This window comes from Carcharhinus amblyrhynchos, chromosome 7 (genome assembly GCF_965287045.1).
Source record: "Carcharhinus amblyrhynchos chromosome 7, sCarAmb.v2.hapA, whole genome shotgun sequence".
NCBI classification, from domain to species: domain Eukaryota; kingdom Metazoa; phylum Chordata; class Chondrichthyes; order Carcharhiniformes; family Carcharhinidae; genus Carcharhinus; species Carcharhinus amblyrhynchos.
In genome coordinates, this window is record NC_137330.1 from 53,639,742 (window position 1) to 53,654,572 (window position 14,831).

The 14,831-nt window shown below is 41.8% G+C and overlaps 1 protein-coding gene across 2 annotated transcripts in view; it reads right to left on the minus strand.

Moving 5' to 3' along the window:
- dnajc5ga (DnaJ (Hsp40) homolog, subfamily C, member 5 gamma a) overlaps positions 1–8,372 on the minus strand; it is a 45,709-nt gene extending 37,337 nt beyond the window's left edge. For both annotated transcript variants that reach the window (XM_080192327.1, XM_080192324.1), the window contains exon 1: positions 8,297–8,372. The gene's annotated coding sequence lies outside the window, so the exon portion shown is untranslated. The remainder of the gene's footprint in view (positions 1–8,296) is intronic.
- Between the last annotated feature and the right edge of the window lie 6,459 nt (positions 8,373–14,831).

Genomic DNA, 14,831 nt, shown 5'->3' on the forward strand with positions numbered 1-14,831 from the left:
TTGAGTGATGGAGCACTAATGAAATATAGGAGGCACTGTTGTCATGGAATAAATACAGTACCAATTTGTACACAGCAAGGTCTCACCATCTACAGTCCATGATCAGATAAACTGTTTCAGTGATGTTGGTTGAGGAGAAACTTTGGTTCCAACATCAGAACTCATTCCTCCTTACTTAGTAGGCAAAAATCAATGAATTTCTGAAGTGGATGAAGTGGAGGAAATCGGTGTTCAACACTGTCTTCACTCCATGTGTGCATTGATGATTGTTCGGGCTGAATCTGATATTGAATTGTGTTCCACAGTTTGTAGCTATCCACGTCTTTAATGGGAACATGAATGCTTCAAACAGGAGCATGGAAAATGTTGAGCTACCAAAGTGAGACTGATAGCAATGTATAATCAGCAAGCCTGAATTATTCACAAAGTCCACTGATGGGGAGCACTGTATATGTAGGTTTAAACTTCACACTGTGGGTTCATTTCTAATGCACCAGAACTCGCTCATAATTCTTAAAAATTCAAATCTTTGTTTTCCCAAAAATCCAGAAGTCTCAACAGGTCACTTCTACACTTGTGGTTGTACTGGAGTTTTACTACACCATAAATTGTGGCATTATAACAAAGTTTGCAAAAAGTGAACAAAATTTCCTTAATGAAGCAATTTCTTCCATCAGACTCAATTTAGTATTGTTGAAAAGAAAGACATGCTGTCAAAACTTTTCATCTTTCACTCATCAGGACATTTAGGAATGCCAAATTTCAAAAATAATAATTTATACTTATTTATATTTGTGATGATTGGTTGACAAGTTGACTAATTAGTTGAGATATTGCTACGGTTAATGCACTGAGTTAACAATCCCATGCTTTCATTCATTCAAAAAGGTGCAATGTCTGGACAAATTCCTTTAGCCTACAGAGGACCGGTCTCTGCACATGAATATATGTAGTTTCTGGAAAGTGCAAGTGTGCCACACTGAGCCCGACTGATAATCTTAAATTGGCTGCTACTGTAATTCTCACCACACTTCATTCAGCAAGTGCTGCCCAACCACAAATTACATATAATGTTTGACATTATGTTCTGAGTTTTGCAAGCATGGACTGGTTGAGTACAGTCAGTATTCTGCCTTTTGCAAACAGTCAAAAGCACATGCTGTTTGATAGAATTCACCAATTGTTGGGACAAACATGTGGCCTATGCATCTGATCACACCGGCACTAAAATTCACATGACGTTATTCATTTGTGTAGTAGACTTTAGCCTTTTGGCTAAACCTCATCCTGTCAGTGGAAAACACCATTTGTTGCCGCCGCATATCAGCAAGGTGAAATGGCTGGCTTCACCTATTGCTCAAATGAGAGTAATTTGAGGTAGACTGGACACTTTACAGGTCTGAAAACATTAGGCCCATAAGTATATGTACTACACAATGGGCAACAATCTGATCACAGGAGCCTTTATCCTGCAAGATAGATTCGATATGTTCTATTTTGCCATTAAGCGTGCATGGTGAGCAAATGGCTCAGGCCCTATGAGGCTGCCAACAAGGCCAATCTTGTAGGACACAGAGCTGTAGCAATCCCAAAATTTAAATTGACCAATGAAGATAGGCTTGCATTAAACAGAAGAGAACCCATTAACAGATTTCTAAACTAGCATCTTGAGGAAAGTCCTTAAGGCTGCTCCATTTCAAACATAAGAAAAAGGAGTAGACTAAATAGCCCGTTGAAATCACTCCACTGTGCACTACAAAAATGCTGATCTCCAACTCATTTCCCACCTGCTGCCCAAAATCCTCAAAATCCCAGAAATCTTTTTATTCCTGTCTTAAACGTATTAAACAGTGCATCTCAGTCTTAAATGATCTGTCTCAATTTGTCCTCAAATTTTAAACTTCCTGACCAGTGGAAACAATCTGTTTCCAGCAAGCAGTTTCAGAATTTTGTAGGTTTCAATCAGATTGCCTCTCATTCTTCTAAACTCCAGAGAGCATAAGCCCAATTTGCTCAGTGTCTCATCATGGGACAACCCTCTCACCCCAGGGATCAATAGAGTGAACCTTAATTATGCCTCTACCAATATCCTTTCTTAAACGTGGTGACAAAAAAATGCACATGGTATTTCAGATATAATCTCATCAAAACTCTATACATTTGTAGTAATTATTTATTGTAATTATTCATTGTACTCCAAATCCCTTACAATAAAGGTCAACATGCAATTGCCTACCTAATAGCTTGCTGCAGCTGCATGCTAACTTTGTGTTCTTTGTTCAAAGCAACTTGGGTGTGTCCATTTACAAATGTCACACCTTTTTCTACGCTTACAACCAATGCAAATACCTTCACATTTCCCTACATTATATCCCATCTGTCCTCTTACTGCCAACTCATTTAACTGGTCGATAATTCTTTGCCACCTGTGTCCTTTCTTATCACCCCACCTAGCTTGACATCAAATTCAAAGATGAATTTAAGCAGGAATTGCCCACATTAAGAAGTCTGAGATTCTAAAACACAGCTGCAGATTCAAATATAGCAATATGTTATCTAGTATTAGAAATATGCAAGGGTTAAGTGGTATGGATCATTTTATCAAGACATGTTTCTCATGGAAATTAATAAAAAATGTTATTAAGAGCTGGGACTCGAGGGAATCCCATGGCAACACCATTTCGCCATACATGCACAAGTACTGAGTTCATAAGTTCAATGAATAGGGATTCAGAACATGGTGATGTGTCTAGATTGTTAAAGTGACAGTGCAAATGTCTACAGCTTCCTTATGTGACATTAATAAAGGAGTCTGCAATGTCAAATGAGCAGATAATGATGGTATTGCTATTGAGATGCAGATCTGTATAGTCTTTGTGACAGCAGAGGAATCCTTCACAGCATATTTAGATAGGTCACTAGGAATTGATTGTAGCAAGTCGCTCAACCATTTGGCCAATTCATATTGTGCAGAATCAGCCAGATAAGATATAGTGTGTGATAGGACACTACTTCTATACACCTTGGGGAGCCAGTACCTTTATGGACGAAATGAAACATGAGGACAAATCTGGTCACATGCACTCCAAGGCTGCTTATTACTCTTGTGCAAGTCTTCAAAGCATTTTTGTGGCTTGCGTTCAAACAGGGCTGTGCAGTTACACTAGGTGGTGGATATAAATTTGGATTTGCCATTATGGACAGTCTTCATTTTGTCAGTATTGTTGTGCTTAAGGATGACTATTCCTGTCCCTTTGTCAGGTCTACGGATATGCATGTGGGTATGGGCCTGAAGCCTCGCAACACTACCAGACATTTGTGTTACATGCGAAAAGACAAATCAGTGGGTATCCCAGAAACGCATGCACCAGATCAGCACGGCAGACTTTCAAGGATCATATTTTCACTGGGCACTGGTTTGTGGCAGGATAGCTGCAAACAGAGGAGTTCAAACACTGCAAATACCTCTTTCTGTTTGATGTATGACAAAGGAACACCAAAATTGAAGCCATGCATGAAGGTACACTCCTCAACTTGCGGGTAGAGGATCAGCCAGATTACTTCAACAGCATGTTTCTTTTTTCAACAATACTCAAGTTCTGTACTACTAAATGACAGGTTGCATATCTGACACAAAGAAACAAGGTCCAAATTCGAGATATCAACATCATTTGATTCGCAGGGGAGTTAAGAACAGGTAAATTCTCAACTGAATTACTCTGAGTGCACATTAAGTTCACGATTATTTATTAGCGCCACAAGTAGGCTTACATTAACACAGCAATGAAGTTACTGTGAAATGGAAAGTGTGCATACTTCCAAGGAAGTATGCAGAATATTCAGCACCAAGACTTTTTAATAAACAAAACTAAAATCCGTGTAAATGTCACAAAAATATTCTTTTATGACAGATTTTGGAAAAAAAAAGGAGAGACAATCTAAGCTAAATTATACAATTTTAAAGGTGGTGCAAGAGATGGGGGAAGTGAGGGTTTATAAACACAAATCTTTGAAGGTAGCAAAAAAAGTTATGAAGGCACAAGGGATCCTTGATTTTATGAACAGGGGCTCAGAAAACAAAATATTTCTTTATCTTTATAAATCGCTGGTTAGCACTCAGCTGAAGTATTATATACAATTCTGGGCACCATATGTGAGATTTCAAAGTTGTTGAGAGAGTGCCGTAGAGATTTAATAGAATAAAGGGATAAAGACTTATTATTTGAATAGACTAGGGAAGTTGGGGTTACTCACCTTCAACCAAAGATCAAAGGGAGATCTGAGAGGTCATTAAAAATGTTGATGGCTTTCTGACAGGGTAAATGAGAAGCAATTTCCATTGGCAGAAAGGTTGGTAACTGAAGGACAGAGATTGAAGACAACTGACAAAAGGACACAATAGAGATACTTTTTTTTTAAATGAAGCAAATTGTATTCTGGAATGGAAGGGTGGTAGAAGCAGATTCAAGAACAACTTTCTAAGGGAACTGGATACATACTTGTAAAGGCAAATATTTTAAGTTTGCAGGAAAAGCAAAGGGGAGCATCACAAATTTGCTATCTCTTTCAAAGAGTCAGCACAGGTATGACGGGCCAAATGGCTTCCCTGTGTACTCCACAACTTTTCCTTAAAAATTAATTACTCCCAATTCTACAACTTAAAACCTACCCACCAAAGATTTAAGCTATTATTTACTCTGATTATTCATAGGTTTTGGATATTTTAATGGTGAACGTATAACTTATTTCATAAAACAATTCAGAGAAATAACTTCTGAAACTCAAGCTGCCCAGAAATTTATAAATTTTTATTGACATTTATTTTGAATAAATATTTTCTCCATTGATTCAGAAACACTGCTTCAAGGTTTTCCAGGAGTGAACGAAGAACAAAAAACAAAAGAACAAAAGAAAATTACAGCACAAGAACAGGCCCTTCAGCCCTCCAAGCTTGCACCAAACATGCTACCCAACTTAACTAAAACACCCCTACCCTTCCGGGGACCATATACCTCTAGTCCCATCCTACTCACGTACTTGTCAAGGCACCCCATAAAAGTCACTACATTATCCACTTCCTCCCCTGGCAACGAGTTCCAGGTACCCACTACTCTATGTAAAAAATCTACCTCGTACATCTCCTTTAAACCTTGCTCCTTAAACCTGTGCCTCCTATTAATTGACTCTTCCATCCTGGGAAAAAGCGTCTAACCATCCACTCTGTCCATGCCTCTCAATCTTGCAGACTTCTATCAGATCTCCCCTCAACCTCTGTCGCCCCAGTTCGAACAAACCAAATTTCTCCAACCTCTCACAGCTAATGCTCTCCATTAAAGGCAACATCCTGGTAAATCTTTCTGCACCCTCTCCAAAGTCTCCACATCTTTCTAGTAGTGTGGCGACCAGAATTGAACACTATATTCCAAACGCAGCCTAACTAAGGTTCTATAAAGTTGCAACATGTCTTGCCAATTTTTAAACTCAATATCTTGGCCAATGAAGGCAAGCATGCCATACGCCTTCTTGACTACCTTCTCCAGCTGCATTGTCACTTGTATCTGTGTATCTGTACACCCAGATCCCTCTGCCTATCAATACTCTTAAGGGTTCTGCCATTTACCATATATTTCCTATCTGTACTAGACCTTCCTTACCTCACATTTGTCTGGATTAAACACCACCTGCCATCTCTCTGCCCAAGTCTCCATCTATATCCTGCTGTATCCTCTGATGGTTCTCATCACTATTTGCAAATCCACCAATCTTTGTGTCATCCGCAAACTTACTAATCAAACCAGTTATATTTTCCTCCAAATCATTTATATATATTACAAACAGCAAAGGTCCCAGCACCGATCCCAGAGGAACATCACTTGTCACAGACCTCCATTCAGGAACGCACCCTTCCACTGCTATCCTCTGTTTTCTTAGGCGAGCCAGTTTTGTATCCACCTTGCCAGCTCACCTCTGATCCCATGCAACTTCACCTTCTGCACCAGTCTGCCATGAGGGACCTTGTCAAAGGCCTTACTGAAGTTCATACAGACAACATCCACTACTCTACCCTCAATTATCTTTGTCACATCACAAAAAGCTTGATCAAGTTAGTGAGACATGACCTCCCCTTCACAAAACAATGTTGCCTCTCACTAATATGTCCACTTACTTCCAAGTGGGAATAAATCTAATCTCGAAGAATCCTCTCCAATAATTTCTCTACCACTGACGTAAGGCTCACCGGCCTGTAATTACCTGGATTATTCTTGCCACCCTTCTTAAACAAAGGAACAACATTGGCATTAGAACTGTCAATTCTAGAGTTAACAAAGGCACAAATAAAGGTTTCAGTAACAGATAAGCTGAAAATAGAGATAAAGTCAGGATGTCTTCCAGAGGAGGAAATGTGTGGTCATAGTGATGAAGCAAATACGTACAACCTCATTGGAGCTTACAAGGTTAAGAAGAGAACCCCTGCATTTTCAGTCCCTCCATGTAACTGAAGTCCTTGATTCATGGTACCATTCTAGTAAATCTCTTCTGCATCCCATATGCCCAGGATGTACTCTCTTCCACCTTCTTCTAAATAGGAAAAACTCAAGAACAGCTTCTTCCCTTCTGTCATCAGACTTTTGAATGGTCTTATTATATATGAAGCTGACCTTTCTTTCATCCTACCTGTATCTGCAACACTATATCCTGCATCCTATCTTTTCCTTCTCTCCTATGTATACCATGGATGGTATGTTTTGACTGTATAGTGCAAAAAACAATACTTTTCATTGTATCCCAATACATGCAACAACAATAAATCAAATCATCCTCCAAGGCCCTGGCTGTTTTTAGGTAGACTCAAAATATCCATAGCAACATTTCAAAGTAAAGCTGGAGAACTCTACCCAATATCCTGGCCAATATTTATTTGGCCATTACTATGTTGCTGTTTGTGGGATCTTCGTGTGTGCAATCTGATTCCTGCATTTCCTCCATTGGCTACACTTCCTTAACTAGGTAATTTAGGATAACCAGAGGCTGCAGAAGCTGCTGGATAAATCAAAACCATGTGACATTAACTATCTCAGAGTCTTAATGTAAAACTGCCAAGTTCAAATTCAAACATTGCTTTTTATGGGTCATCTTTTCCTTTTTCCTAATCTGAATACAACACACAACTTTGTTAGACTAGTAACACATTTGTAATTTGTTTACGTTAGCTAAAAGAGAAAAGAAGATTACAACTGATTAACTGGTTGATTAAGTCAGCAGTACAAACGGCAGTAGTATTAGGGCATCTTTGTCATTTAAAAATATATTTGAAAAGGAACACTTGATACATCAAAGTTGTCTTTTAAAATTTAATATTTGTGGTTGCTGAACATACCATCAAATTAAGGCAGAACTTCCCAGGATTCTAGTACATGGACACAGACACTGCTGACAGCACAGCTTAATCCACCACCCCACCAACACCCCATCCCCAAATGGATTCACTTCTTCCTCTATGATGCAACCATAATCCCAATCTTTTTGTGCTCTCTCCATCCCAAATCAGCTGCACCCCAACACTCCTGCCATAGCAATACCCCACCACCACCACTTCTCTCACGAACAAAGTTGTTGGGTTAAATCCCACTCAAGGATCTTGAGCATAAAACATAGGTTGACACTGCAATGCAGGAGTGCAACACCGTCAAAGGTGCCATGTTTTGGATCAGAGGTTAAACTGAGGTCCCAAGTGCCCTCTCACGGGGACATAAAGGATCCCATGAGATAATCCTGGAGAGCAAGGGAGTCATCCACAGTATCCTGACTGTGATTTATCCTTCAGTCAATAACAGTGAGAAAACAAAGATGTCTGGGTCATGAACACGTTACAATTTGCGGGAACTTGCTGTTTAAGTGTTCCCCATATTACGGCAGTGAGCGTACTTCCTAAAACTACTTCAGTGCTTCTGGAGCGCTGACAGAGGCTAGTGCTGCTGCTGGTGGTGGCGGGAGGCGTTACATAAATGAAAGTCTTACAACTTCCTCCCTGTGAATCCCGAATCGGAGCACAGGCTCACTTCACCCCCTCTCCCGGCCAGGGTCAGCCCCCTTACCGACCCTCACTTCACTGAAGGTGCCCGGTCTGTGATTTTGGTGACGGGGGGGCGGGGGGGGGACGACATTCAGCAGCCCGTCCCGCCGGCGCCGGCTCCGGCTCTCTGACTGGGTCTCCCGCCCTCCGCCCCCGGCCGCTCCTCCTCGGCTGCCGGACACCCGGTCCCGGTCCCTCTACCCCGGTCTCTCGGTCTCTCACCTGCTGCAGGAGCACGGAGCCGCCCTCGGCTCGAGCCCGGGAACAGGAACTGCCGGAAGTGAGCGCCGGAACTTCCGGTCAGGTGGGTCAGCGGCCAGTGACCAATACAATCAGTGTGCCGGTTAATGGCGGCAGGTCAGAATCCACCCGCTGACATCTGCACCTTCTTTAAAAAAAATGAATCAATACAGGAGGTGATTTTTTTTCCCAGCCCCCGGAAACATTACGTATCAACATCTCGCAGGACATGCCAGCTGCGTGCCGCAATCGGGATGCCCCAGTGTCCTGACAGCCCCTGTTGCCAGCTAGACATGGGCTTTTAATGCAGAGTTGTCAACATCGCCCACATCCTGAAAAAAGTTAACCGCCAGTGCGGGGTGTTCAGGAGACACATTAACGATCACTCCTGCCAGAAACGTCTGCTGATATTGACTGGTAAATGGTGAGTCAAGAGAAGCAAATATATTGCTAGGGAGATGGATTGAGATGCTTGACGAGTAGTTTGCATGTTTTCAATTGAAAACAAAACTTGTATTTCTGTAGTTCATCATGAACATCATATATCATTAAAGCGGATAATGTAGCAGTTCTAGCATTACATTGGATATAAGGAGAATGTTCTTAAAAGGTTGGCAGTGCTCTGTGTAGAGATGTCATCCAATCAGGGTGGGATACTGTGAGGTTTTTGAGGGTTGATGGACATTTCAGACCCTGGGACTTCAGTCTTTCAATCATCCTTGAACATGGTGTTGCAAGTAGAGGACCAGAGGAAATATTTATAAAATGGGTAGTACATTGAACTCTGCAACTACAGACCAATCAGCTTACCATCAGTCACGTGGAAATTTGAAACAAAATCCAGGGTGAAATTGGTTGAAAGTCAGCATGGATTTATTATATACAACCAGAGTGTTCAACAAATTACATTATCGCATGAAGTAACAGAGAACTGATAGGGATGATGTGCATAAATGCAGATCAAGGACTATCAAGATGTTTGACAAAGTATCACATAATAGACTTGTTAGCAAAATTAAACTCCCTGATGAGGGAGCAGCTCTCCAAAATCTTCTGATACTAAATACATTTGTTGGACTTTAACCTGGTGTTGTGAGGCTTCTTACCATACTCACCCCAGTCCGACGCCAGCATCTCCACATCATAACAAAATTAAAGACCATGGGATTAGAGGGACATTGGCCAACAGAAACCACACTAATAAATGTTTATTTATATTGGTGGAAAGTATATAGCATAATATTGACCAAGGGATCAATATTAGGACCACTGCTGCTTTGGATATATATAAATGACCTGATATATTGGGCATATTTAACTCAAATGTAGAACTAAGGAGAGGATACTAACAGGCTTTAGGAGGACACTGACCAATAATAATGTATACATACATATATAATGTGATGAAAATTAACAACGTAATACATTTTGGTAGAAAGAATGAACAGGGGTGATATTAACTAATTTGTACAAATTAAAGAGAGGTGCTAAAAAGAGGCCAGAGTGTGTAAAGACCTAAGTGTTGAAGGTGGTACAAAAGTTGAGAAAGGTACTAAAACACATATGGGATCTTTGGCTATATTAAGAGCACAAAATGCAAAATCAAAGAAGTCGTGCCAAATATTTAAGCCCACAGGATTGATTTCAGCTGGAATTGTGATCAGGGCTGCACACTACAGGAAGGTTACCAAGGCCTAAGAGTACAGGAGAGGTTTATTAGAATGGTATAAGCCAGGGTTCTGCAGCAGGCCAGCCTGACGTGTAAAATATACGGAGATACTTGTCCAATCAGAGGACGGCTTCAAGCTTGGAACACCTCAAAACTCAAATCTTTGTATCAGGGTAAGCATGGACAGCAGAATGACGGTGAGAGCATGGTAAATGCGTGTGAGAGATGAATGAGAGTGTGTGCGAGGGGGGTGAGTATGTGCGCAAGAGTCCCCAGTGTGAAAATCCAGCTTTCCAGCAACATTCCTCACAATAAAGATGCTAAAGGTAAGACTTAGGGTTACTTTTTAAATAAGAAAACATTTTAGTTATAATAAGAGCATACAGGTAAAAAATCTGCAAATTTGGTACTTGTATGTTTGTACCTGTTGCACAAAAGCAATAATTTTTTGTAGTTGAAATCTTCATTACAATAAGAATGTTTTCCAGGGATTCCATTAGTACTCTCTGGCTGTAAAAGTTTGAAAAATCCCATGTTAAGAATTGTGGAAAATTAAGATGAAAACAAAATAAAAAAAGGATAAAAGAACATTACAAAGGGAGTTGATTAGAGGTAGACATCTAGAGAAGTGGTAAGTTGTGAATTAGCATATCTTTGGAAAAACAAGTGTTTACAGATGTGACTAGAGAAAATAAATGGCTATAGAAGAGGTAACTTCAAACTGGATATGGAAATTGACATGTATCTGCCAAAAGCGGACTTTACAGGGTGAATAACATCAAAGGGTAAGAAACAGTATATCTGTAGAACACTAAGGGGGAGACAGCTCACATCAGACCTGCAGCTGTTGCCGATTTGGGTGCGATTTTGCTTGCTGTATACTCCACGCTCCTGCTGCAGCGAGGTTGGAGAATTTGGCAGTCAGCAAAATCTGCGTTCACTGTAGCGGCATGGGAAAAATCCCACCAGCGTGAACAGTGAAACGATTTGGCCATAGACTCCCAAAAGAAGTAGCCCTTTTCTGCCTTTACTGAACCTGAAGGCTATTTTCCACATGTGGTTGCCTTAACCTTCCTGCAGGTTGTAGTTATTTCCTGGATTTATCTCAGTTACTTAATATTGGATGTTGTTTGGGAAGAGGTGGTGGCGGGAGGCGTTACATAAATGAAAGTCTTACAACTTCCTCCCTGTGAGTTCAGATAAAAGGTAGTTAGGGACCAAGGGATAGTTTCATGTGAAATTGTGTGTGTATAGTCATTAGTGTTTTTAAATGTCATATTGTATTATAGTCTTCCTTGTGCTTTTATTATTAAGAACAAAGAACAAAAGAACAAAGAACAACACAGCACGGGAAACAGGCCCTTCGGCCCAACGAGCCCGCGCCGCCGTCCTACTATCTCAGTGACCTATTCATGATTTTAGTCTACGCCTAACGTGCGAGGATCAGGGAGGTCCAATTTAGGGACAATTTTAGTACCCAATCAATCAGCCTAAAAGCACATCTTTGGGGGATGTGGGAGGAAACCGGAGCACCCGGAGGAAACCCACGCAACCACGGGGAGAACGTGCAAACTCCCACAGACACAGGCCCAAATCCATGTGTCCGCACAGCAACAGAGATAGTCTCTGAGCTGTCATGTTGCCCTCGAGATGGTCCAGTTTAAGCACACTAACGACATGAAGCAATAGGCAACTCCCGAAGCAACATCCAAGAGCAGCCCACTACAACCTGCCGCCTGCATGCCCCTTGCTGGACTTAAATGCCTGTGGAGACAAAAAAATTCATTATTAAACAGGCAAAGACTAACATTCCTGAGGCAAAACGTATTCCCAAGCCTACAATGTTCAGTAAGGCCTACTATATCCCCCTATATGTAGCCCGCTCATATGGCTGTCTAAGTGACTCTTAAACAACCCTAGCGTGCCTGCTTCCACCACCTTACTCGGCAGTGCATTCCACACCCCCACTACCCTTTGTGTGAAAAACTGCCCTCTAATATTTGTCTTATACCTAGCCCCCCTCACCCTAAGCCCGTGACCCCTCGTTCTATCCATTTCTTGTAGCGGAAAAAGCTTACCACCATTTACTCTATCTATCCCCTTCATAATCTTATAAACCTCTATTAGATCCCCCCTCAGCCGACGTCTCTCAAGGGAAAACAGCCCAAGTTCATTCAATCTTTCCTCGTAAGACAGCCCTTCCATACCAGGCAACATCCTGGTAAATCTCCTCTGCACTCTCTCCAGGATCTCTACATCCTTCCGGTAGTACGGCGACCAGAACTGGACGCAGTACTCCAAGTGAGGCCTAACCAACGTTCTATACAACTGCAACATCAGACTCCTACTCTTATATTCTATACCTCTTCCTATGAAGGCTAACATACCATACGCTTTCCTCATCACATTCTGCACCTGTACCGACACCTTCAGGGACTTGTGCACTTGCACCCCCAGGTCTCTCGGCGTATCTATACTCCGGATAGTTCTACCTTTTATCGTATAACTCCCCTCCACATTATTCCGGCCAAAGTGCATCACCTCGCATTTCTCCGGATTAAATTCCATTTGCCATCTATCTGCCCAATCTACCAGCCTGTCTATGTCCTGTTGCATTGCCAGGCACTGCTCCTCAGTACCCGCCAATCCAACCATCTTGGTGTCATCAGCAAATTTGCTGATCACACCACCTACCCCCTCTTCCAAGTCATTAATATATACCACAAATAGAAGAGGTCCAAGTACCGAGCCCTGCGGCACACCACTGGTGACAGGCCTCCAATTGGAAAAGGAGCCTTCCACTACTACTCGCTGTCTCCTCCTCCCAAGCCAGTTCTCCACCCATCTACATACCTGGCCTTGTATCCCATGAGCCTTCACCTTTTCTATCAGCCTACCATGAGGGACCTTGTCAAACACCTTACTGAAATCCATATAGACAACATCAACGGCTTGTCCTTCGTCAACCGTTTTTGTCACCTCTTCAAAAAATTCCACTAGATTCGTAAGGCACGACCTCCCTGTAACGAAGCCATGCTGCGTATCCCTGATCAGATTGCAGCGCTCCAGATGTTCATACATCCTATCCTTGAGGATCCTCTCCATTAGCTTGCCTATAACCGAAGTCAAGCTCACCGGCCTATAATTCCCTGGGTTATCCCTCTGACCCTTCTTAAACAACGGTACTACATTTGCAATGCGCCAATCCTCTGGGACCTCACCTGTGTCCAAAGAAGAGACAAAGATTTGCGTCAGAGGCCCAGCAATTTCATCCCTCACCTCCCTTAACAGCCTGGGATAGATGCCATCAGGCCCCGGAGATTTATCCGTCTTTATACTGTCTAAAAGTCCCAACACCTCTTCCCTCGTGATGACTATATCCCTCAACGGATCCTCAAACTCCTCAAGCACAGCACCAGACATCAGGCCCCTCTCCTGCGTGAATACCGACGCAAAGTATTCATTCAGGATCTCCCCCATTCCCCCAGGCTCCAAGCATAGTTCCCCTCCTCTGTCCCTGAGAGGACCAATCTTCCCTCTAACCATCCTTTTATTTCTAACATAGGAGTAAAATGCCTTAGGATTTTCTTTAATCCTACCCGCCAAAGCCATTTCATGGCCCCTTTTTGCCTTTCTGATGCCCCTTTTAAGTTCTCTCCTACATTCTCTGTATTCTTCTAACGCTATCTCTGTCCTCAAATGCCTAGATCTAATGTACGCCTCTCTCTTCCTCCTGACCAGGTCCTCAATATCCCTAGTTACCCACGGCTCTCTAATCCTACCCTTCCCATCCTTCCTCTTGACCGGCACGTCAAAGTTAAAATTCTCTATTAATTGTTCACATGATGACTGTAGGGGTTGTACATCATTGCTCATGATATCAAACTAAGAACCAGTGTTCCAAGTTACCCTTCTGGATTTTGCATGTTACATCAACCAGGCTCTTAACAAAAATTGGGGGGCTCTTGGCCAGGATTTTAAAAAGCATAATCCTTTGGGTGTTGGGAATTTGTGACTTTTCAAACATAACAAGAATGAGGATAGGGTGGAACCAAGTGAGGTGCATGATGTAAAATAAGCTGACTGTAAAAATGGCTCTTGTACTGGCCAAGACTTATTTGGGTATAGACAATATAACCTTGTAATGTTTGAAAAGTGTACCTAAAACTAAATTTATGGAACTGATGAACAAAATACAATTAGTTATCTAAAGGGGCTAAGAAAGTTGAGGTAATTGAAGGAATAGCAAGGCATTTAAATGTACAAGAGTTGTCCAGGCATTTTTAAATTCCTTTGAGAAAATAGCCAGACTGAAATAGTTGCAAGTTATTTGCATGCTTCACTTAGAGTAAATTTGCAGGTAGAGCTAGTGAAGCCTATGCGTCTTTGTCAGGAAAAATGTTTGGCGAGTACAATATAATAAAGAAAGCCACGTTGAGTGCTTATAAGTTAGCACCGGAGGCTTTCAGACATAACTTTCAAATTTAAAACAACAATCTGGATGGATTTGTATTAAAAATTAAAGGGCTAAAAAAGCAATTTTGATGGGTGGCTGAGAGCATCAAGAATAGAAGAAACCTATGGGGCGCCTAGAGAATTAATCCTGCAGTGATAAAAACTCTGGAGGAACAGAGTCAGGCAAGGAGGAAATGTCGAGCTAGGGAACCGTGGTGCACTAAAAAAGTTGATTCGCTGGTTAAAAAGAAAAAGGAGGCTTATGTCCGGATGAGACTTGAGGGCTCAGGTAGTGCACTAGAAAGCTTTAGATTGGCTAGGAGGGAGTTAGAGTGAGTTAAGAAGGGCTAAAAGAGGACATCAGAAGACTTTGGCTGATAGGATTAAGGAGAA